The sequence below is a fragment of the Acanthaster planci genome, linkage group LG07, assembly GCF_054643075.1.
Source record: "Acanthaster planci isolate LZ-2023a linkage group LG07, COTS_SCS, whole genome shotgun sequence".
Classification (NCBI taxonomy): domain Eukaryota; kingdom Metazoa; phylum Echinodermata; class Asteroidea; order Valvatida; family Acanthasteridae; genus Acanthaster; species Acanthaster planci.
In genome coordinates this window covers 7,622,772-7,648,089 of record NC_141783.1, presented here as the reverse complement: position 1 = coordinate 7,648,089, position 25,318 = coordinate 7,622,772, and the positions used below count along the sequence as shown (strand labels likewise).

The 25,318-nt window shown below is 41.5% G+C and overlaps 1 protein-coding gene and 1 long non-coding RNA gene across 3 annotated transcripts in view; one reads left to right on the top strand and one right to left on the bottom strand.

Annotated features, from left to right (window-relative positions):
* The window catches only part of LOC147798605 (uncharacterized), a 38,950-nt gene extending 17,786 nt beyond the window's left edge, over positions 1–21,164 (bottom strand). The window contains exons 1-3 of one of the 2 annotated variants that reach the window (XR_015425861.1): positions 21,104–21,164; positions 19,523–19,595; positions 18,217–18,346 (exon numbers count right to left, since the gene is read on the bottom strand). This is a non-coding gene — a long non-coding RNA (uncharacterized LOC147798605). The remainder of the gene's footprint in view (positions 1–18,216; positions 18,347–19,522; positions 19,596–21,103) is intronic. The other variant, XR_015425862.1, reaches the window with a different exon arrangement.
* The window catches only part of LOC110985585 (protein kinase C beta type-like), a 62,419-nt gene that overhangs the window by 7,245 nt on the left and 29,856 nt on the right, over positions 1–25,318 (top strand). The gene's annotated exons all lie outside the window — the stretch shown is intronic.

Below are 25,318 nucleotides of genomic sequence, written 5' to 3'. Positions count from 1 at the left end.
GTCCGGTAAATTTGTCGGGGGGCCCAAGCTGGAGGGGACTACACTTCATGCATATTCATGACTAAGGATGGTCTGCATATTCATGACCCAGCATGCTTTTTCAATGGCCAGTTTTTGAGGGAAACAATTGCAGATAATCGGGACGCAGTGCTTGCATGGAGCCGCACGCCTACATGTACATGTACAACTGACTGTAAGACTTAGGAACAGTGCCGTAAAATTCATACATGTGGGTACTACATGTACATGTACCCACATGTAAAGGCAAGAACTGTATGGAAAGTTATGGGCAGTTGTATCATCTCATCATGACTAAGCCATCATGACTACTGAAGCACCGCCAAGTGTGCTGTTCACCTTCAATCGGGTCCGCGGAAAACTGCTGACAGAGGCTGATTGACTTTTTGACTTGATTTATTTTAAACAGTTGTGTAATATATCCCTCGATAATGTCATCATAGGAAGATGAGCACACGCAGTTTGAGGTGTATTGTATTTAACTCACCTTTGACGTGGTCTGTTTTGGATGTACAATATACACTCAAGAGAAGCAAAAAGACTAACGGCTGTGGCTGATTCTATGTACACAGTGCTGTTTGTCTCTTTGGAAGCGTTAAGACCAGTAATTTTGCACGTTTTTGTCACCTACACAGTTCTTAATTAGAGAGAGAGAGAGGTGTGTGTACCCTCCAAACCTGATATGACTCTCTGTGTACAATGTACATACTGTAGAGTGTTGCTCTTCTGCCACAGTTTTTGCATTTTGCAGGGAATTTATTTTAAGTCCTTGCAGGGCAAACTTCTATCTGCCTCCACATTCCATCTGATAGCCGTGCTCACACCAAAGGGCATTTAATCAGTGCACGCTCGTCACGTCATCCAGTCGATGTACCAGTACAGTACACGTATTTGAGTGTTCACAAGCTTGTGCATCAAGGATCCCCACCTGACATTTTCAGGCAATCACGGCCCTTTCCTTGGGGCTTTTCTTTTTCAATGCTTGAGGGGCATGATCTGGCTGCTCCTGGGCGTTGTCGCAAAGCCAAACCGATCAGGCAGATCACGGCCGTGGGTGGTTCTCACTGCCACTTGCCAAAATGTGTAGATGTACGTGCCAGACTCTAAGCCTTAAAATATGTTGGCCTTGCCATCAGATTAGGTCCTTGCCCAAAGTATGATTTCATAGAGCCAATTACCTGTACAACAAAATGTGTGGATTACATTGACATGGGAGCTTCCGACAAATGTATGTGGTCTGTGATAGGATTCCTGTGGTAAAAATGGCCAAAATTGAATGAAAATGACCAAAATTATCGGGCAAGTTCAGGCAATGTACATGTAACATCCACACGGGGGACAGTACAACATTTAAATCTCCCTCGAACCAAGTGCACTGCAAGTCTGTCTGCTTCAATTTGTATTCCATGTTTAGAATACTCCTTACAAACTTAAAAAAAGCACAAAAAGCCCTATTTTTAAATTTGCGCTAATTTATGCACTGAGCGAGTAACGTGTGAGACCAGTGGTGTCATATACATGTACATGTTTAATTTGTCAGTGTGAAACGAAGTTAATCAGCAAAATACATGTACATGTAGCTGAGACGCGTCCTTTTTCTGTTTCTTAGAACTGTTCCAAGTTACTGTCCCCAGTCCCCCCAAATGTGGCAGCGTTACCAGTTAGAAATACTCTGCATTGTGACAAATGTTCATTTGAGGAAATACCTGGCACTAACTGAGTGAGGGTGAGACATGTACATGTATGTATTTCTGCCAACATTGACCACCCATAGGAATAGTAGGCAGCATGAGAGCTTTCTGATGGGGAAAATGTCTGTATCTCACCAAAAATGTCCCCCGTTTTATAGGGTAGAACAAGAAATCTTGTTACTGTAATCACCATTGCACAATGCCTTCAGGAATGAGTCCCTGCCATCTGATTGGTGGTTGTTAATCATGTGCCATCAGACAGTTTGTCCCAGCACAAGGCGTGGAACCCTGCATTACAAAAATAGAACATTTTGTACAATACACGTATCTGCATAAATCCCTATCGTCTGATTGGCGGGTCATTGATCATGTCATTGAATTATTCATTGTTTTCACTGGTACCCGTTGAATAGAACTTCATTTCACTTGACTGGTTCCTGCCTCATTTCTAAAAGAATAAGGAAAATAATGTAGGGACGGGAACGGGGAACCAGTCTAACATTGCACAGTACATTGTACTATCAGTGCAGTGGTTGTACTTTGCACTCGAATCTGTTTTGCAAAACTGGCATTAATGCACTGGGGCCATTGCTTCCCCTAAAGGAAATAATAACGAGGATGTATGCTCGTATGGTATAACATAAATTAAAAGTGGTAAAGATGTTTTCATTCAGTGACAGATGAAATGTTCCATTCCACTCCGCATTGCCTCGTGAAATGGAACACTCCGTCTGTCACCTCACGTCAATATTCTTACCATCGCATTCATAAACATTCATTGTTTGTATTCTAATCCACAATAAAATGACTTACCACAGATGAATGAAACTAGCACACTTGCTCATGAGGCAAGAAATTTGAGTTTGTTTTAATGCACAGGTACTAAAACAAGTACCAAAGGGAGCACTGATATTTGTGCCTTTTTCCCATATTTTTTAAAGAAGGCTTTTGCTCTGTCAAGCAAGCGGCAGGCACGTGGAGGATCTTTTAACAATTAAGGTAGTGGCTAAACGCATAGCGTCATTGCCAAGATAAGTGAACATAATCCCGGTGTCCGCAAGTTGGATGAACACATCCAAACTGATTATTGCACAGCTTTGGAACAGCAGGCATAGCAGAGAGAAAAAAAAACAGAAGACGGAAAAATCTGTTGGTGATCATGGGAACTGCTCAGATGCGAGTGGAAGTGTAATACAATTAGAGCTTGCATCGGGGCACCGGGGACAGTACCGGTGGGATTAATGTGCATTGCTGGGCTGATGGAGACAGAGAGGAAAAAAAATCCATACACTGTACGCGTATATCTGGCTGTAAATTGGCTGTCTGCTGCAGCCTTGCGTGGATTGTGCTGGAGCAATTGATCTGCCCACATGCACTGCATATGGGGGGAGGATTGCCTTGGAATGCGGTTATTGGCCGTGCATTGTTTTTGTTGGGTGTTTTGCTTTTACATGTCAGTGACAAGTCATTGTGAGTAGAATTTTGCTTCAGTGCTGGCAAAATGTAGGTCAGCTAATGCAGTGTTTTTTTCCCCTTTCTGCTGTTTGCATGATTAGCAATCATACATGTAAGCGCTGACCTACAGGTTCCTTGAAGGCATACATGTACCGTAGCAGATCTTCTCTTTCCATTTGAAGGTTTTTAGGCTTGGGATATTTTTACATTTGCTTCCTGTTTCCACTCACCATTTTCCACCTGCCATTTCACCTCAGAAAATGGACCGGGGCTGTTTGTGGCCGGCACTGTGGGCGTAGCTAAATGGAAGATACCACATTTGTGCACGTACATTACATGTAGCAGTGCATACAATTTACAAGTAGTGTGTTGTAAGCTACTTTCGTGGACCTGTCGAGAGAGTATCCTACACCCAGTCATGCCTTAGGGGAACCTTTGAGATTACTGCCAACTCACATCAACAGTATCTGGGTTTACAGTTTGTGTGACATTTTGGAACTTGTGACATTTTGGCAGTAAATAAATGTCCAAGCCCTACAGGGTCACTTAAATCCAGAAACCAGTCAGGAGAGTTAGACAAAAACTTTGCTGAAAGGAAGAGAGGGCTTGGATGGCCCAGTTTCCTCTGGCACATTGCCAGTTTGGTCCTAAGACGATCTCAACCTGTCCTCTGACTCAGTGCCAGGCTTCTGTACTCCATGTACTTGCACACTGAGTCTGCCGTTCTTGTTGTTCCCACAAATTCAAACAATGCGTTTTAACCCAAGCCATCCAGACGCAATGTACATGAACGTGAAAGCAAAAGAGAAGCCTGAACACACTTTTAACTTTAAGTTCGATCAGTGGCAATTTGTTAACCACTGGTTGATTTTCCCTGACGCCTGATATATATTCAGTGCATAGGTTACCAGTCAAAATCGACCACTGGTTGACTGTTTGTCGCTGATGGAACTTGTTGATTGTTGGGGGAGGATTATGACCAACTTTATTAGAGATACCTGTCAGTTATCCATCAGATCCGCATTAAGACCCTGATGGTGAATAGCCTGTTTATCCAAGGTTACAATGCATACGGTGACCGGTACATGTACATTGTACTCATATCAAGGCATTCTTTCAAAACTGGTCTTCTGGGCATACATGTGTGTACATGAACTTGTACATGTACATCTACACTGTATGTACATGTCTACCTAAGAGAAATGCAAGGTTGTTGTCTCTGTCGGTACATCCTTGAGGATCCACCCTGTACACCAAAGTGATGCCTCGGTTTGCTTCACAAACGCACCTTACTTTTGATTTCCCTTGGTTATTACATGCCCAGTCAATTTGTAACTTTGGCCCAGTCTTAAGGAAGCTTAATTAATCATCCCTATGAATATTCACAAGCAGCAAGGCAAGCAGCTGTGCTCAAGGTTACACATGCACAAATGCCAGTGGAAAAAATGACTGTCGAGAGAGATGTTTTTGTTATTCTGTGTCGGGTCATTAACCTCGGAGACTGGAGCAAGCAGCTTGGATAAGAATTACTGTAGCACAAATTTCCACACTACATCACAGAAATTAATTCCCAGTGTCCTCTGGGTGCCCCTCCCCCCCACTAAAAAAGGGATGAATGGATATGGAACAAGGCCAACGAAAACTTGCCCCCCAAAAACCACACCACTGAAAGCTGGTGCCCCCTCATAAGACGCTGGTGCCCCCCTAGTCTCCCCCCCCCCCAGTAAAAAATCCTAGCTACGCCCGCGGTCGGCCGTGCACTACATGTACAGTACATGGATATCAAACCCCCAAGGCAAAACAAGACCACAGATATTCAAGGTTTTCCCAGGCATTCAAATGGTGCATTTATTCACATGTACATAATCCGGGCTCCAATGGCATGTGATAAGACACTTTTGTTGTGTGTCCATTCAAGTCTGTACCCGTGCACACGTACATGTAATTTCTAATACGGAGGCACTGACAGGTTTTTGCTTTTCATTAATATTAATGTTAACCCTTCAGTTTTCGTGCAAATTTCATTAAAAATGTGTTCATGAAACACTGCAATGCATGCACATGTACTGTAAGTATAAAATACACGCTTGCACAAAAAGCAATGAAATTATGAGTGAATATATATTAAAAGTGTGACAATTACGTGAATCAAATTAATATTCCTCATTCTGAAAAGGCAGTGAAAAAAATCTTGAATAGTTAAGCGTCTAATGTTCATGGAATGTTATGTACATGTACTTGTACATTTACCTGTGTACAACATACTCCAGGATGAGCATGCCATCCCGCAAGTACACATTGAATCAGCCTAGCTTACTGGGTATGTACATTTACAGTATCTGAGGAAAGGCCCATATGCTGCATATCATGAAAACCGCAGTTCAATTATGCCAATGTTCCGCTGTTCCTGCTGGCAATTGTTTAATAGCGAGTTTTACATGTGCTCACTCGCGGAACTTGCTAAACACCTGAGCCCATTCGATAACATCCGTGCCCATCTGCTCAGTGGCTGTCAAATAGTATCTTTGCATCAGATGTTTCATTTTCTACCAGATTACGGGCTGTTGACCGTCGCGAAATTGTCTGACACATGCATGTAACTGTGTATCAAATTAGTGTCTAGATAACGAGGTTTTGTGAAGCGAATTAAATCGAGCACCCCCCTCCCATTATGTGCTTTGCAAGATGTGCTGCCCGCCATACCTGTAATGCATGCCAGGAAAATGACGAAATGGCTCGCATTTTGTGCAAACACTTCACATTTCCAATCAACTACATGTACATGTGCTGTTACAACACCTGCTGTCCCACATGTAAATACACGGTGCTACTACCCTGTCGCAGCCAGTTCTGTTGGAACTAGGGAAGTATGCCATTTATTGCATGGTTGGGTTGGGATGAGTTTTTGGTTGCATGCACTACTGCTCTGTCCTGTAAGGTTTGTGTTGTACATGTACATGTACAAATACATGTACTATCACACATGTGCAGTGTACTTTGGAAGCATTAAAAATTGAAGGTCTTTTTTCTGGTCATCATAATGGTTGTTTGTTGTTCGTCATCCTCTCTCTCTCTCTGCTAATCCATTTTGTACTCAGTACGCATAAATTAACTTCAGTTTGGTCTATAAAAATTCACTGTACAAGACTGTCATGTACATGTATCATGGTGGAGTATATACTGCATGGGTGCAGTTACCTAGTATATAGCAAAGGCCTGCTGATGCAAAATAATAGACACTGGATTTGACATACAGTGTAAGTTCAGAGCACCTGGACTTAAAATTTTCATTCAGGTTGTTGTACACATGAGATGCCTACAGGTACCATACTTGTGCATTCTTCACAATTAGGTTTGTATACAAGCCATTTGGACTACATTTACATTGGCAATCCCTTGTTTGAAATTGCAAATTTCAATTTTTTTTTTTCAAACCACACGTTAAACTGTCAATTCCCCATTGTATACTTGAAATTGCAAATCCATTATTTGGGGATTGGAAATACGGTGCATGTGCTGGTAGTTCATCTGGGTTAGTAAATCACAAAAATTGGGGCAAATTACTGAATGGCTTCCATAGGCCTAGTGTGAAGGTGCTTGAACCGTTTGTACATTTGCCGTTGTTTTTTAGGGCATTGGTACACTGTGCGTGTACTTTCATACAGTATGTTCAGACAGGCCAAATTCAATCCAGGCGGTGGCCTGTAGAAGCTGATTCACCTTGGTGTGGCCTTTCTTCAACAATTGGTGTTTGGTCTTTAACAGACGATGAACATTTACAAAGTGTGCACTGGTATTCCTACGTGTCGATTTACTATGCAAGGTGTATCGTTGTTGAAGTTTGGAAATGTGACGTTTGGAAGGAAGGATGGAGCAGAGCATTGGGTATAGATCATTTGCCATACGGATCAACTGGGAAAATGAAGACCATAGTTGAACCGCTTTTACACAGTTTTGCCTCCTTAACTGCAGGTCAATTTTGGCCAATCCACATATCCACTGTTTCATTTATTTCAATTCTTATTTCACCGGAATAGAAAGAGTAATTTATACAATATCACCTTAACGAGTACGTGGAAACAGATAAAATACATCTTCAAGATAAAAATTATAACAAAATGAGATTGCACCTTGTACATGTACTATACATATATTGTACAGCATACCAGTTCCCTCCGCGCGTTACTTTTGATGAACAGTTTTCCCATTGTAACAGCAGAGAGGTTTGTTGCAATGGATGTAACCCAAATACACTAGCACTAAAACTGTGATTTGTAAACAATTCTAACAATTTTGTCATTGAGGACATTGGCCTGTTAAAATCTTAAGGTCACCCGAGCTTTGGTTTGAACAAGAAAGGCTGGTTCAGGTGTACATGTAATCTGTGGTCTAGTCTGTATCCGGGTCTCAGAGTGGCTGCATTAAGCCATGCATGTACCAGTAACGGTCCACGCCACGCCCATTTACTGTCTATTCAGATTAGTAAAAGTGCACTTGAGCTATTGACTCCAACAGCCCCGGTGAAGTGCAACAGAAAGTTGCTCTGGTGTGGCCCAGTACTTGAAGACAGCTATTCACTTTCGATTGAATGAGACCCCAATAGCTGATATATCCAAAAGCATTGTTTACGATTCAAAGGGTTTTCCATTGCTTGCACCCAATAACACTGCATTGTTGAGAGCTTTTTATCTGAGTAGGTGGGGCATGGCATCATCCAGTGTACCGAAAACTCAGCAGACCTCAACTGTGAATTGGCCAGCTGAACATGATTCGCTCTTTGCTCGCCGCCGCCATGGGCATGCCGAGCCTCAATCTGGCAGCCTGTAGAATCGCTTGAAAATTGCATCAACACAGCTTTTGAAATACTGTCCAATCGCATGATAGAAGAGCTGACACAACACCCGCAGAATTATTCAGCAACATACATGTGAATCACTGAACCAGCTATACTGACATGTATGTGTTGTGTATAAAGCTGCCAGATTGAGCGTGCCAAGAGTGAATAGGCAAGCCAGGCATGTTGATCATTCAAACAAATCAACTCCAAAATTGTGTTCAACATTCCCCCCCCCCCAAAAAAAAATTGGGACACTTTAAATGGCGGTGTTGGTTGTACACAGGCACGGTCCTGGCTATTCAAGCTGCTGTATTCAATCTTGAGGGTACATGTATATCCAGACATGCATATCTATTCCGAGCTGGAATTGATGGTGATGCTGAGCGAAGAAATTTTGCTGCCAACGTAATGCTCCGAAGTCATGCGCATGAAGTTTGGAAAGAAAACACTGAAGCCCAGAAATGCACGCCCACAGTTCAAGAGTCCATTGCAGAAAATGGGTTCACGACTTTCACCCCAAAAGAAAATCGCCTTTGTAAGAAAAAAAGTACATACTTGTGCAAGGTCAGAGAGAAATGGGGAATATCGGGATAGAGCACACCATGCCGGTGTTTGTTGCACTTGAACTTACTGTGATATATCTGGAACAATGCTGACCGTGTCCATCTTTCAACTTAATTGAAGTTAATTAATAAAAGTCTCGGACGTCAGCATTTTTGACGGATGTGAACAACCTGTTGAAATCCCAGCCAATAAAATTTACTGAGGAGTGATAATCCCTGTGGTTATTTTACACAGATTTATACATGCATGTGGTGAAAGATGATAATATTTACACATATTAAAACCATAATCACAAAATTAAAAATACCTCTGACAATTAATTGGGTTCCGAAGTCGGAAGTGGACCGATCACATTTTCTTCAAGTACATGTATGTTTCCGAAAACCGCAGTCCAAAATACCAGTTGTGGTGATTTTGCAGCTGCCGTCATTGTCTTGCGGTGCCGTTAGAGAAACGTTTCACTGCATCATGGGCTATTTGACCTTTGACATCAACCCAGATAGTGCACCCTCTTTTTCATTCGATATTCATGAGCCCTTCCACGGAATGGTGACGCTCTGCGATTTTTCGCTTCGGACCATGGTTTCTCGAAAGAAAATCGGTTATACTTAATGACGTAAAAAAAAAATGACATCAGAGGCATAAAATACAATTCATGATGAAAATCTAATGCGCAGAGTTAATAATTTTACTGTAATTTTCAGCGGGGATATCTCCAAAATTCTCAAGCGTCATCAAAAATCCATCAAATATGACATTCTCAACGAACATATAGTACTCATTGTCAACAAAGGTGTGTACCCCATACACATGTCAGTTGGACCAATGCAGGGCTGTGTCCATCGTTGAAGCTGTACAGTACCAAAGTGAACAGTTTTCCAGAGGAAGCCATTTTTGATCTTGTTTTCTCAGATCTGTTTCGTAAATTATTAACTGTTTAACAGGATGGTATTACCGACTATTTTAGTCTTCATGAGGGTTCCAAGCCTTCCTTTCAATTGTATTTCCACATCTGGCATGAAACACTGAAGTATATTTTATCACATCAGGGTGGACACATACCGGTACTTCGACAGGAAATTTCATTTTATTCTTTCATGGATGCTTTCACAGTCCAAAAATGGAGAGTTAACCTCACTTTCAGTTTCAATATGGGCCACTCATGATTAAGGTCGGTTAGGGAAATCCACCCAATGTGGTCGATTCACAAAAGTGTTGGATTCTGTTCTCAGTTCCCCACTCCCCAAATAAGAAAGCCTGATGTAAAAAACCAGTTTGAAAATTGTGATACCATAAATGATAAAGCCACTGGTCACACTCACTGTGCATACATGTGCATGTTGATGACTTTTGCCAAATAAGCCCAAATCAGGCTTTTTTTTTTCAACAGTCTACTCCTACATGTACAGATGTACTCTATTGTATTTTGCAAATGTATATGTATGGTACTCTTTTGGAAAGTTTGTCAAGCTATTTGATACACGTATATACTGATGTTTTTGTTATCGCTAAGGAATGGGCATAGAGAGATTATACATGTATTTGCCCGTTTTACCTGCCAGTCTAAATCTTTACAATCAAACCTTGTGCTCCCTCTATTTATGGTCTGGAACACCCTGTTGCATGGAAGCCGATTTACCTGGTATCCTAGCAACCAGCGATGTTTGGTTTGGTGAAATGACATGCTACACGCACCGGTATGTGCTTGTACATGTACATGGTGCCTTGTGGTGTACCGGAACTTGCTACACGTATGTGTACGTGTACATGTGCGTGCATGTTCATTGTGGCAATGGGTATTGTGCACAAAGTGTTTCTGTATGGTGGGTACATGCCACAGCTGGGGAGTTCAGAGATGTGGTAATTGAAAAGGTTATAAATGTCTTTCTTAGGCCTGGGGGTACCCCCAATTCAAGGTGGAACCAATGGGGTCATGCTTCCCTCCCCCCCCCCAAAAAAAATTGGCAACATTTTTGAAATTTGAGAGGCCATTTTTTTGGAGGGGGGACTTCTTCACGTCCCTGTTTTCTTCTGCAGTTCCAAACACCACATTTGCATATCGCATACTTGTTCTTCGCTCAGTGATGGATTTATTGTCAAATCAGACATGTTTATTTTCAAAACAGTAAATGGGGCTCCTCATACAGTTGAAAAAAATGCCAGTGTTTAAACAACACCCAAAAACCGTTTGTGCATGTATGCAAATTTGTAAGTTGGCTGTAGTTTGATTTTTTTTTTAAATTTTATTCCCTTTTGCACAACAAAAACAGGACAGGACAGAATTTCCTTTTTTTAACATTAAAATGTACATTGGTTCTCATTTTAAAAACAGAAATCGCTCTACATGTATAATTATTGCCTCCACACTGTTATGGATACCTGAAGGTTGTGGAATGCCCAAGTCATGGCAAAACTTTAAAATGAGCGCAAACATACTGTGGCTAAATTGACTTTTAAACTGTACATGCACATGTCCTCTCAGCTGAGCTGTTTCAAGGACCAGAACCTTCACATTGCAGTTGTACCCGTACTTTTACATATGGAATTGTTCTGTGGGTATTTGAGTGTGAATTCTGGAGCAAGTGCACATGTCTGGTGTTTTTGATATATTTACATGTATAGTTATACTGCAGGTGCACTGCATTGAATTTCACAATTGAGTCTTAATGGACACATGAGTGACCACTCAGGTGTGACCACTCGTGTGCACGTTAAAAAGTATTCATAAATAGTATTCATAAATTTGGCAGTTCTGCACAGTATTTATTTACTTTTTTTTTTGCATGTATACAGGTACTGATCAGTACGCATTTCCTTACTTTCATGCTATTTTCTTTCTGTAGAGGAGATCTTGTGTACATCTGTTTTGTTGGGGGGGGGCTACCGTGCCAGGAATTAAGCAAACAGAAATGGCTACTTTTTTTTAATGTCCAAGTAAATTGGCTTGGACTCTTCTGGAGGCCGTTGGCCTCATTCATGAGCAGCCATCTTGAAACAAAAGCATTGCAGTCTTTTTAAAAATTTTCATATTTCAATATGTGAGGGAACAGACATAATGCAGTAGGGACAAACTATAAATATTTATCTTTTACTCCCTTGGGTAGTTGCAAAGTTTGGATACAAAGTCATATATGCAGCAAGGTATGAGACGGAGAGAACCCCCCCTGCTTTGTGTTGGTCATTGTCTCGCAGGAATCTGGGGAATTCCTTTCAGACATCTTGGGGGATGTGTTAAGTAACAATAGTCTGGAATGTGTATAGGGATTGGACATGTTGGGGGGGTACCCCTCGGTCTCATTTCTTGCTGGGTATACAAAGTCATGTCACCTTTATTGTCCAAACTGAAAAAGAAACAAAGTGGGGCTATACCTATCAATAATAGCCAAATAGTCAGGCTCCTTCTCGGTATTCAATAAATAAAGTACCTGTAGATTGAGGGAGCACGATCCAAAATGGGTATCACGTGAATAAAGCCCATTAAAGCACTGGCCAAACTACAAGGGATGGGCGAGTAAATAATGGGCAATCCGGGCCTATTACTTCCATGGCTGGTGAAGTCGAGCCGTCAATTTTGCCAGTCAATCGTATTTGTACATGACGAGCTGCAGGTTTGGCAAACGATCCCTGTGGAGCATACGGTTTAAGAATTGTGTCTGTACAGAAGGTTCTGTGCGGTTACATGTAGAACACAGAAAGATGACGGGAAATATGACTGTGGTCGAAACTACTTTTTCAAGAAAAACGGCTTTGAAAATAGAGCACGCACCAGAGCTGCAAACGTTAGCTACGAGCATGTTGTGATGACCACAGTAAAAGTATATTTAAGGGCAGCTATTGCAATGATACCAAGTAAACTGAAAGAATGTCTTCAAACATTGCTTCCTGGAAGTTTTATTGATGTATTTTTTTTGGAAAAGGAGAAATCCATGGTTGGAGATACGTGATCAAGAATTTTTTATTGACATTGGACAGGACCGATGTTGACACTGCCCCCAAACTTTGTTTTCAGATTTGGGAAAAGTCCTTTGCTATACAAGAATTTGTAATCCCCTCTTAAAATAAGTTAACATAAGCTTATTCAGTCAAAAAATCACTCTTTCTAACTTGACAAAATAAGACTCCTATTCTTTCCTAATTGAAAATTCTGGCACTTCAGAAAGCTGTGGTGCACCCAGCTGACGGCATTAGATCCTGCCTTCGATACTTTCAAAGTTTTCAGTGTACATTCATGTACTGGTGTCACACAGGCCGACAAGCAGTGTCTTGAGGGGAGGATCAGGGTGCGATACAGTATCAAGCTAAGATAAATATTATTTCAGCTGAATTGGGCCTAAAAGACGCGCAGGGCTGTCCCTTTAGAGTGGCCAAAAATGGCAAGTATTCAGCTTAGTGATTGTAATGGTACTCAATGTACATGTACAGTCTATGATGGTGTTGAACTCGTGTACTCGGCATGTACACGCACACGGCATTGTTGTTTTCATGTGCGTGGATGTACTGTATGGCACAGAGATGGGTTTGTCAGACTACAGTGAAAGTATCTTTTTACGTGTAATGCACGCTGATTGGACGAACGAAGCGCTTGTCATGTATCCAAGTAAACGATGCTACCTGCGCCGAACAATTAACTAACAGGAGACCAATGAAACTGCTTGATTTTACCTACGCATTTTTCATTTTGTGCCCAAGTAACTGTAGTTGTGTGGGGATCCAATCACATAGCTTCTTTTTGCTTACATGTGGCTTGTGAACGAGACACAGTGTCTCAACGTAGTGGGGAAGATTTGTTTATCTTCTGTTGAGGCCTGGAACAGGCAAGAGGTCATCTTGTCAATGATGTCACCACTATAAATAGATTCTGGAGGGAAAGACCTTTCTAACAGTACCAAACTTCACACAAGGGTAACAGTTGAACTGCCCAAAAATGTAGTCGGAAATATGGACAAATTTTTGTGTGTAAAAGATAAACACTATAAATTTTTGAAAAGATGGAAACAAAACTCACTTCAGAAATCACCTTATCACGTTTGTTTGATTTTTCTTGCACAAATGGCATTGCTAGAATAAATCTTTGACACCTGAACTATACCTAAAAATCTAAAAACAGAAAAATCAATTTTGACATATTTCATGTATGCAACTGCAGTCGCAGATTACTCAAAACAAGGTATTGGGAATCATTCCTCATTTAGCCTCGGTAGGCCACAAATGCACTGAAAAGTGCACTTTTAAACTCTTGAAATTATCCAAGCTTCCAGGACAACTGAGGGCACTGTTGCTGTGATGTCATCCTGGGAAGACACAGTTTATTGCCCAGAATTTACTTACTGAAAACATTTCTGAGAAAAGCATTGGTGCTCATTAATTACGATGCACACAAACAATGAATCAGCAAAGAAGCGAAAATTAAGTCCAACAAAATCTACAAATATGGATGACATTTTTGTGTATTAACCATATGTAACAGTGAGACTTTCTTTCTTGGATGACATACATGTAACAGTGTTGCTCACGAATATGGAATTTGCTCTCAAGTATAAAAACCAAAATGGTAGCAAAATATCCTTTGAAACAGTGAAACAAAAGTTGCATATTAGGTTAATTGAGATACATTTGATGCCCTTTGAAAGTTTGTATTGAAACAAATTGATTACAGCTTCTCTTTAAGAGCGGCTGCTGCAAATTCCCCAACTTAGGCCAAATATTTTAATCTCTTTTCCTTCAGTTGTTAAATTAGTCACTGTAAAAACAGGTTTGTTCCTGCTTTTGTGGGAAATTGGCACAACCGAATGGAAGTTGGATATTTGACTATTCAGTTGCTCACGTAGAATCTCTCTAGAAGGGAGTGGACCACAGAAAATGAGGCTGCCCATGTACATGTACAGTAGGCTGGCTCTGGGACCCTTGATCACATACATGTACATGTACATAGTATGTATCTTGCTTTTGTGTTTGGGGAGGTGGTGGTAACCTGTAAAGAAGTGAAAGCTCTTGTCTGTGCTTTTCAGGGGGGGGACCATTACTTACCAGGAAATTGTACATGTGGATACACATGCTATGCAGATGCTGTGTTTCGTGCTACTGTGGTTTTAACTGCAGAATTACTCTTACATGAGGCTATGTTTAGATCCGGTACTTACCGGTATTCACGCATGTGGAGTCTTCATGCACAAATTGACTGAGTTGGCAGGTGTTTGCATACAGATTATAAATACATGTAGATTTACCATCAGTGTAGATAATATTCATGTAGTAGATAATAGTTCATGTGATGAGCCTGTCACGGCTTGGACCTACCAGTACATGTAATACCCCTAGTGTCAGTTCAACAGCATGGATGCCATGCACAGTGTCTGTAGCTCTGGCTGGTCTCTTTGCATTTGTGCGGCTGACAGGGTACCTGAGTGATTACCCCACCACACTGGTACAACACTGTACGCACTCGAGCACACAAGAAGTCATACACCACGCGGCACCGCGAAGTACTGTCAGGACGGTTATGAAGCAGCAGGTGGGAGGATATGGGGGGGAGGGGAAGGGGACAGTCCAAATATTTGTTTCCCGTGCCTGCTCACTTCATCTGCGGATTTGCCGGTCGGCGCGGTGGACGTGCACCTGTAGGTGCACTTCATTTTGCACTTCATTTTGTAGGTGGCTGTTGCTTGCTCTCCTCTCCACAGCCGAAATTTGCTCGTCCGGGCTGACAGGCTCGTCTTAATTGTTATCGCGCATCTCAACATTTTCTGCAAACACACACATCGGCGGGACACTCGCTGTGTGTTTAAGTCAAAGAGCTTTTGTGCTGCACCATTCCGTCGTTACTGTGCCCTCCATGTCCTGTACAGTTGTCAGAGGAATGGGCTGTGCACACAACATACTGGAACTTGAACTTGTTTGTATGTGTCGTTATGGTAGGGTAAACAAGGTTGTTTCAGCCACAAATGATTTCAGTCAGTGATTTAAATCATGATTTAAATCTCTTTAAAAAACAAAAAAAATCATTTAAAAAAGCATGTTAAAAAACCTTAAATTGTTGGGTATGTGAAAGGAAGAAATGGCTGGATTTCATACACTTCATTAAAAACATTTCCAAACAACCAGAATTGGGTCATTTGTGTGTAAAAATGTTTCTCTTGACACTTGTCATACCAAGAGTTTGTGTGTATTTCAGTGTACAGGTACATCTACACGTAAATGTTTAGAAACTAACAGTTCAACATACGAACATGTATGACAAACTTAACCCCAGCCGTCAGCAGTGGGTCCTTTACTCATTACATAGTACATGTACATGTATTTCATCTCTTGAAGTTCGGGACCAAAAGCCTTTTGGACAACTTATTTGATTAAAAAAAATTGATTAAATAAAAATGCAGATTTAATTTAAAAATCTGATTTACAAAAAAAATTTTAAAGCATGATTTTTATCAAACTTGAGAGTACATACGTGTATACCGGTACATGTACAGTAATACACCTGGATAAACTGCACATATTTGTTATTGGTTTTTTTTTTTATTGCACAACAGTACAGTACCTGCATCAAAGGCCCTTAGGCCAAATTTGCAACAACCATAATTTTCCACTGTTGTCAGCGTCCATTACATACACTCCACCACTTTTTTCCTGTCTTCAGAGATTCAGTTTAATTTCAGTGACAGGTGGCTGTCCTTTTGCATATCCTAACACACATATACATGTACATATGTCAGTTCAATGTTAAAAAGTCCTTTCTGAAACATTGCATTAAAAGGTACTCATGTGAAAATACCATTTTAAACATGAAATCGGGCATGCAAATTTGCTGAAATTTAAATATATTGGCCCCAGAAAGCTAGTTTAATAAATGAAAGTGGAACCAATTTAGTCTGTGTCAATAAAACATTTTTCGGGCTCGGAGTAAGGCCCTCTGAGTATTTTCAAAATTTATATTTTTACTGTAATGACCTTTTGGCACTGAAAGGCCAACTGGCACTGTGTGGCAGTTGAAAGTCAACTTCCCTGTACATGTAATGGGAAATTCTCCTCACACTTTTTCTATTCCTGGAAAAATCATTTTCATCCCACAAAATGTGATACTGACACCAATGGCAAAAGATTTTCACCTGTTTTCATACAATCGGGAAGAGATTCGCAAAAAATTTCACACAAGTGGGGAAACATTTTCAGGCCGCTTCACAGAAGTGGGAAAACATTTCATCTCTTTTCACACAAGTGGAAAACTATTTTCATGCCATGTGAAAGGTCAAATTTAATTCATTTCCACTGTTATTCACAGTGTTAACTGTCAATCGCCTTACTCTTATGCAGTATGTACATGTACTACTTACATGTGTACATTTTTTTTCTTGAGAAGTGCCGACATGTCAAATGTACTTCTGATTTTGGAAAGGTCAATTTACTTCACACAGACACGTATCTCGTTACTTTTAAAGGCAGAAGCTCACAGGCCCAACATGCCAAAGCAAATTTCCATTTAGATAGATGCCACACCGGACGTGCTACACTCCTGTCCGAGGGCACGCACGTACATGTATTTATTGACTTTGTCCGCCAGGCCAGCACTTAGAGCTGGACTTTCTGATTGAACAATTTTGCTGTGAGACGGTTGTCGTAACTTTGTTCTTCCCCTCTAAGCTACATGCAGGATCACACCCCTCATCGTTGCAGCAGCAGGCCAGGTTCAATCTGCTGAGCTTTGTACAATTTACTAACCATGGCACCGATCAACAAATGTTTAATGTAGTGGGGTATGCTTACCATGAACATCGCTGCATCAATATCATGCAATCTTATATTGATGTACAATGTACATGTACAATGTATGTACATGTACAGTGTCTGAGGCATCTGACTTCATGGTCTGTGTATACATGTTCACTCTCATACGGGTAGATCATTGTGAGCTTCAGTACTCGTCAGTATGTGTACCTGTGAGATTTGTTAACCATGTGGTGTCATTGCATGTTGCACTACGTGCCCGGGGTGCATTTATTTTTTTGGCCCAAAATACTAAGTTTTCAAAATACCAAGATACCCATTCCACGTCCATAGTCCTTTGTGAAGTTTGACTTTACAGATGCTGAGGTGTGGTGGTCAGTGGTTTCAACATGTGCGCGGCATCTCTTGCAGCATCGTTGTTTTTTTAGAATGGTGAAGCTATGCTGCGGAGCGATATTTACCACACCGTCTGGCTGGGACCCACGGCTGCTTGAGAGTGAAACATGCACAACCCTTACAGACTATTTCGAGCCTCTGTGCATGTGTAAACAAACTTTATGGGAATCAGTCACGTGTGGATGAGTGTCGGTGTCGCGCGGCACTGCAAACAGAATTTTATTCTGGTTCTCTGCTTCAGATCCCTGTATGTTTAGACATCATCTGGTGTGAAGTGGTTAAGGACCCACGCACACACAAGTGTGTAAACGCCTTCAATCGTGGACTCCCTATTGTTCCTCTTTTGTTCATTCTTTAACTTTTGCGGAAGACCTCCCATATGTTTTGTACATGTTTTCCAACCGTGGACTCTTCGGCAACCGTGGACCCTATTGTCCCCTATTGTTATAGGTCCCCGATTGAAGGCGCTTACACACTCATGTACAACAATGCTGTATAAAACACTTGCACTAACCTTACACGTCCTGTACATACCTTGTGTGGACATGTGAACAAAAGATGTCCACACTATGCAGGAAGGGAAGACTTTCAGTGGTCTTACCCATGTCCACAGGACGTTTCTCCTTCTCTGAAAAAGAAGGTATTTGGGGGTCGGGGTTATCCACTGTAAAAGGAAGAGGAACAATCAGGGAACCATTTTACAAAAATCCAGCTGAAAAATCGTGTTGCCAATTCAAGAAAAATGAGTATTTTGACCGAGTTTTCTTAACTGTTGTCTCTCGTGCTGTTGCTTTGACCCTTCTGATTTCTTGCACACTTTGTGTAGACAAAAGCGTTTAAAGAGACTTTCTGAGGAACTTTTTGTTTACAACACCGCAACGTGCTGGCAGACGGAATGGGCAACATTTCATAGGCACAAAAATCTGCTAGATAATCTATACACTAGAAAGGACAATGTGAGGCCATGATGGCACGATGCAATACATGATGCGAAACCAGACTACATGTATACAAAAGCAATGGCGAGGGTAGGGACGTTGCAGCACAAGGGCAAGATGTGAGAGAGCTTCAAGGTGTCCTGTTGCTTATCTCATGTTATAGTCGTTCACTTGTTGAAGGGGCAAGATGTGAGAGAGCTTCAAGGTGTCCTGTTGCTTATCTCATGTTATAGTCGTTCACTTGTTGAAGGAACATATGTGTGTGCCTAGTTGCTGCTGGAGACTTGGCTAAGCTAGACAGTTTACCCTCTACCATAAGCTGCCCCTTCAGTTACATTTAGATTTTATTTACGCGTCCTCCAGCATGCAGTGGTTAAAACTAAACCCACGGAGATCTATATACCTGTTCCCTTTGGTAACGCCTAATTGATAATAAATCACCTGAAAGTTGAAAAGAACAATTTTTCTGTGCTCTCTCTTTTTTTTTTTCCATTGCATTGTAAGTATTATATTCATGTAATCTGCTTGCTGATTCTTGCATCGACATTGTGGAAACGCCACTTTGCATGCTGCATTGTCCTTAAAAAATTAATAATTGAATGGCTTGCTGGTAGGGTGTCACATGGCCTGATGCCGCACGGTGAACATGTTTTGCTTTGAGATAATAAAGCTGGCCCAGTTTTTATCCGGGTGATTGATGGGGACTTTCCAAATCAGGAAGTGCGAGCTGATAAAGCTTTTTTATGCATGGGGGAAAAATAATGAGCTTCTCTGTAAGGTTGTCAATCACACCGAGTACCAGCACACCGAGTACCAGCACACCGAGTACCAGCATACCGAGTACCAGCGTACCAAGTACCAGCATACCGAGTACCAGCACACTGTGCCTTAACAGTGCTCACCAGCGGTCTGTTCAAATCTGGGAATGGACTGCGTGGCCACACAAGTTGCATACATGATGCGACAGCAAATTTCCTGTGGAAAGAGATAGGACTGTCACCTGTGGGTTACATTAAGGGAGCGGTGCACTTCACATATTGAAAGCCCTTTTGCACACTGGTAAACATTTGATAAACACTCTTTTTCTCCCTTTCAGGATCCTTGAAGTTTAAACTGAAGCAGTTAATGTATTGCAAAAACCATGCACAGCTGCGTCAGCTGGTAAATTTTGAACTCACTTTAATTCCTGTTTGAACAAAGGTTCAAGTGCATAAGTGCATACACTGTACGTACATGTACGTTACATGAAAGTATAGCATCAACACATATGAAATGAGTTTCAGAAAGGAAATTGCTTTCACATTTTTGAGTTCACTCTCACTTCCTGAATGTTGACAATCCATGTCAGGTACCGATACCTACTGTAGGTACCAGTAGGTTGGGGGCCAGAACTTGAAATCCATCTGTTTTAAGTGCAGGCCTCCAAAACAAAGTGTTCTTGTGGGGTACTTCCTTCGTTCTCATGTACTAAAAAGTTAGTGTGTGGAACACAATGTCCAAATCGCTCCCATTTGAACAAATTTCGACCAAATGTCCCTTAAAATGTAAAATACTTCATTTTGTGACGGATAAGTTTACCCTTGAAAGTTCCTCCTTTTTGAGTAAGTTCCAAATATCAGTTTCATAAAATTTGCATGGGGTACCGTTTTAGTATCCTACATGTACAAATGAATATTCCTTGCAGGGTACAGGACTTCCTATTGGTATCCCACAAGGCATCATAAACACATGCACAGCAAACATGTACATGTATACTTTGTATACTTTGCTCATACATGTGCTAACATCCTTACACAGCTATACTTTTTGGGTATTTCCCTTTGTTCTCGTGTACAAAACTCCACACACAACACGCAAAAAATTTCAAATTGATCACTCCAATTTAAACAAAATTCACTTTCCTGGGTTGAAATTTCGACCGGATGTCCCTTATTTAAAAAACACTTCAATTTGGGACAGATTTTTACCCATCAAAAAATTCCCCTTGTTGAGTTATTTCCAAATATCAGTTTTGTGAAATTCTTGTGGGGTACCAATTTCACAAGGTAAAAACTAGCCTTGTGGGGTACTTCCCATTGTTCCGGTACCCCACAAGGCCCCATGTATTAGCGCTGTGGACTGTGTGCTGTGCACTGCCAACACTTGTTACCGTATGCGCCCCACAGCTCTGGGGCACGCCTACGTGTACATGTACCGTATGTCGCCAGATTCTGAATTGATTGAGTGATCACTCTTAATATGGTTTGATTGAGCTGTACATGTAAGAATTAGATAATAATCAAAATTATCCGTTGACCTTTGGAAAATGCGTCATGCATGTAGCCCAGTGGGAGCATTCTAAAGTAAAAAAATGCTGGTACATGCTAGTAGTTTGTTTTGAGGGATCAGTTTGTATTGCGCATGTCGTTTGCTTGTGTAGGGGATAGTGAGTGTTGCTATTGTAAAGTACATGTACATGTTGCCCATGAATACTGTTGGCCTACCTGAAATATGCTGAAAAACCACTGTGTTGACATAAATCATGTGCCATCATCCATCTACATGCTAAATTGGTTTAATTGATGTCCCAGTCTTTTCCGAGTAACAATGTCGTGGTACTTTCTACTGTGCTTACAGACACTTGTTGGTGATAGTACATGAGAGCCAGCCCATTACATTCCTAAATGCACTGCAATATGGCTGTCTATTGCGTTCAATTGAGGGAGTATTCAATACAGTGTACAGCTTTGACAGTCTGGTACCATTTCTGGACTGACATCCTTTTTCCCCTGCATGTGGATTCTAAACTGACATTGTTCTACATCTTGCCAGGTTCTCGTAGCGGTGTGCTTCATCGTTGCTGAATAATAATGACTTCATCTGTTGTAATGTGAAAATAATGGGCAATAAAAGTTACCGATGTAACAAGGGACGCCATAACAAACTTTGCCCCAACTTCATGGAATGACCCACATACGTGTACAGTATAAGGCATGATGTCCCAATCTCGTTCAACTGCACACAATGTGGCATATTCCCGAACCCCCCCCATTCCCTGTATGGCCAGGTTAAGGTGATGAATAGCACTGTTGTAAAATGGCACACGAGTCCCCATAAATATTCTGAGTAGCCAGTGTTTGCATGAATAGCGTGCCTTCACCCATAAACGAGTTGCCATATTGGCATGTGCTTTTCAAAACACTCGGCCGTCGTCAGTGACGCACAATTTCCTCCGTATTTCATCACTCGGGCCAAACAACAGTCCCCATTCTTTGCGTGAGTTACATGTACTTCCATCTCAAACTTGCCAGAATTCCAACTAGAGCTGTCCTCGGAGAGTAAATCAAGCATGAGCAAAATTTCCTCCTGAGCGACCCGAGCGCAAGCGGGCGATCAAGCACGCGAACAATCAATGTATAATTGATCCATTTGGCTACGGTAGTTCTGTTTTCTGTCGGCAGCATTCCAGCTGTTAGACCCGCTCAGGTACTGTAAACGGCACTTTGTGACCTGGACGTGAGAGCTTGTGAGAGCCAAGTTAAAACAGAAATTAAGTGCACACATTTATGCTCATGTGCGTTCTGTGTACCAATGATGGTACATGTACATGTAGATTTAGACTTCACCGGTATCCGCGACCAGTTTTTGACTGAATGTGCAAAATTATATGTACGTGTACGTAAAAATCCCTTGGCATACATGTAGATCTGTGCTTGAGGGAAATGTGCATACATGTACATGTAGGTGCGTGTCAGACATGGAGAAAAGATTTATTCAGTTCCGGTACGGTACATGTACATTGTACACGTGCAAGCATTTCCACCTGGGGTAACGGAGGTACGCCAGTACATGTATCCGGTATCTGAGATCTCCTTCCAAATGAATTGAGTAATTCTTGAAATAAAAGACACCCAACAGAAAGTGAAACACCAGAACAGAACTTTCAGGAATACACGGACAGGATTGAGGAAATACAATGCAGGAATATAAACAAGCAAAATGTACAACAGTGAAGAAAACAAGCGTAAAACAATAATGTGCATAAACAAATCATACATGTAAGTTGGGAGTTTTCAAAATGTAAAATAAGTAGAGGAAAGCCAATACTGTTGTATTGTTTACACTTCACCCTGGGGGAGGAATTAAAGGAAAGCATTTTTTTGGGGGGGTGGGGGATTTCTAGGGAAGGGGGACAAAGCACTCATCAGCTGTGAACCTATAAACTATTAGCAGCGGAAGGGGGTCGGTTTCTTTTAATTTTTTTTTTCAAATTTCTCTTTTCCATGTTTCTTTTTCGATTTTTGTTCCGGGGGAGGGGGAGAGAAGCAAAAACCTGCCCCCCCCTCAATGCCCAAGATCCACTGGTTTTGAACATCATCTTCAACTGCAGAACTTGCCCAAAATTTGGACCATATTGTACTCTGTTATTGAAGGTCAAGACTGAGCAAAAATACACTACACATTCACGTGTAGAATATTGTGTTGTCAATGGAGATATCAGCAGCTCACACACATACACACACATGGTAGACTATGTCTGTTAGAAGCCTCTACTGTGCCCTGCAGGCTAGAATTTCAAGAGTGGTCTGGCCAGGCGACATTGAGTGTTAGTCCTACACAGTGGCGCATCCCACGGAACATTGATCAGTCGCTGGGAAGACATCCATCATCCAAAGAAGAAAGATCAATACATGTCTGGGACAAGCTACTATAAGGTTTCTCCTCCCCGTTCCTCCCCCCCCCCACGTAGTCCGGGCTATAAATATTGTGCGCACGCACTAGGGGTGCAGTTTGTGGAAAGGGAATAGGCCATGCCGCTGTCTGCATGCATGTCAGTGAACCCCCAAGCTGTGATCTGACTTGCGAAGTTTGAGTGGACATTAAAGGTGCATCTTGCACCTGCCAAGGGTGCTTGGTCTGACATTATGTGAGCGACGGTGTAACTGGCCAGTCGATCCCGTCAATCCTTGTAGCCAAGTTCAATACTCCACCGTGTGTCAACCACTGGTCAATTTTGCCTGGGTAACTTTAGATGCATAAAACTATCTTGGGTACCGGGTACCATACAAAAACAAAATGGGAAGTTTAGAAATGGTCGCTGACTGAACTTGACCACGGTGGTCAAAGGATTTGAGGCATGGACCCCAAAATTATCCCGGTAATCCTGAATTAAAGCCCTGATGTGAACAAACTCATAACACTTTTGTCGCAAATGCTCGACCTAGTGTAGACTCACCAGCAAGCCGTTTACAAATTTACGTCAGGCTTTTTTGTCAGCAGAAGGAAAACCCAGTCTTAAAAGTCAAAATTGTCCCAAATTAAAAACAGAAAATTAATAGTCAATTTTAAAATTCACCGGCAGTCCATCTAGCAAGCGGCTTTGGTGACATGGTCCTTGATAGGATGAGAAAATCTTCTGCTTTGATCACATTTATCATGAAGTACATTCCATCACATTTACTAATTTCTCAGCATACATGTACATGTACACACACTACATGGAGATGTACCCATCATAATCCATACAGATTGAAATTGATCATTGGTAATAAACCTTTCAAGGTTTATCAGTGGTCAAAGAGTACTAGCGTACTTGCGGGTGCAGACCACTAATTCAAGTGAGAGTTTCTGACCAGCTCATTAGCATTAAAAGTGCCCCCGCAGTATCTTTTGAAAAAGGAGATTGTTTGGCCCCCAAAATGGTGAGGTTGTGTAAATCGTTGCCAGGATCAACACCCTGAGTCTTTGAGCTCTCATATGAGAGCAGAATGGCTAAAAACTATGGTTGAAAAATGGTCCCAAGTGCCCGAGAAAGTTGAGGGTTGTCACTTGAAAAATGGCTGCAATTAGACTTCGGAAAAATCACTTTTGGGGAGGGGTGATTTTGTTTTGTGGGAATAATTAAAAATGTAATTGGTTAACCCACAAAAAATTGAAAAGAAATAGAAAGATAAGTGACCAGACAAGAATTTCATTTGTGTTTCAGAAATCTCAGAGATGTTGGTGTGCATGCTATTGGGCCTTGAACGGTGCTGATTTTACACTGTTTTCAATGGGACTTGAATTAGTGGACTGTACCCTTACTGTCGGGGACCTCCTCAAAATCTTGATTGTGTCACTACCCTATAGCTACATGTACATCTATATTTACCAGTAGTAGAGAGGGGCCACACACACATTGTACACTCACACCTGTTTTACATACAAAGTGTGGACATTCCTTTGTTCTCCTGTGGTTAAGGAAAATTGAGGAAATTGTTCCTTTATCTCCCACTAGGATAATTCGTTAGAGCTGGATTTTTGATGATGATTTCCTGGACTGTTCCTCTTCATTTTGCCACAGATAACGTTGACCCTAAAATGTCTTTGAAACTGTTTTTCAGAGAGGGGAAAACATTGTGTGGACATGTGTGAGTCCACACGACGCTATCATACCCTACATTATGTGGACTTCTTTTGTGCAGAGGTCCACACTATGTACATGTATGCCACACCTGCACACTATGACTGACAGAATGTACCTTGTGCACACGGCTCTACAGAAGGGAAATTCATGTACATAATATCTGTATGTCACATCCAGTGACTAAGAAGCTCACATACATGTACATGTACTTAATGAAACCGCATGATCCATGAGGTTTCAAGTGCCTGGAATCCCCATTGTATTTTGAGAACAGTGAGCATTGATGGGGGTGACAGACCTACCAGTACTTGGG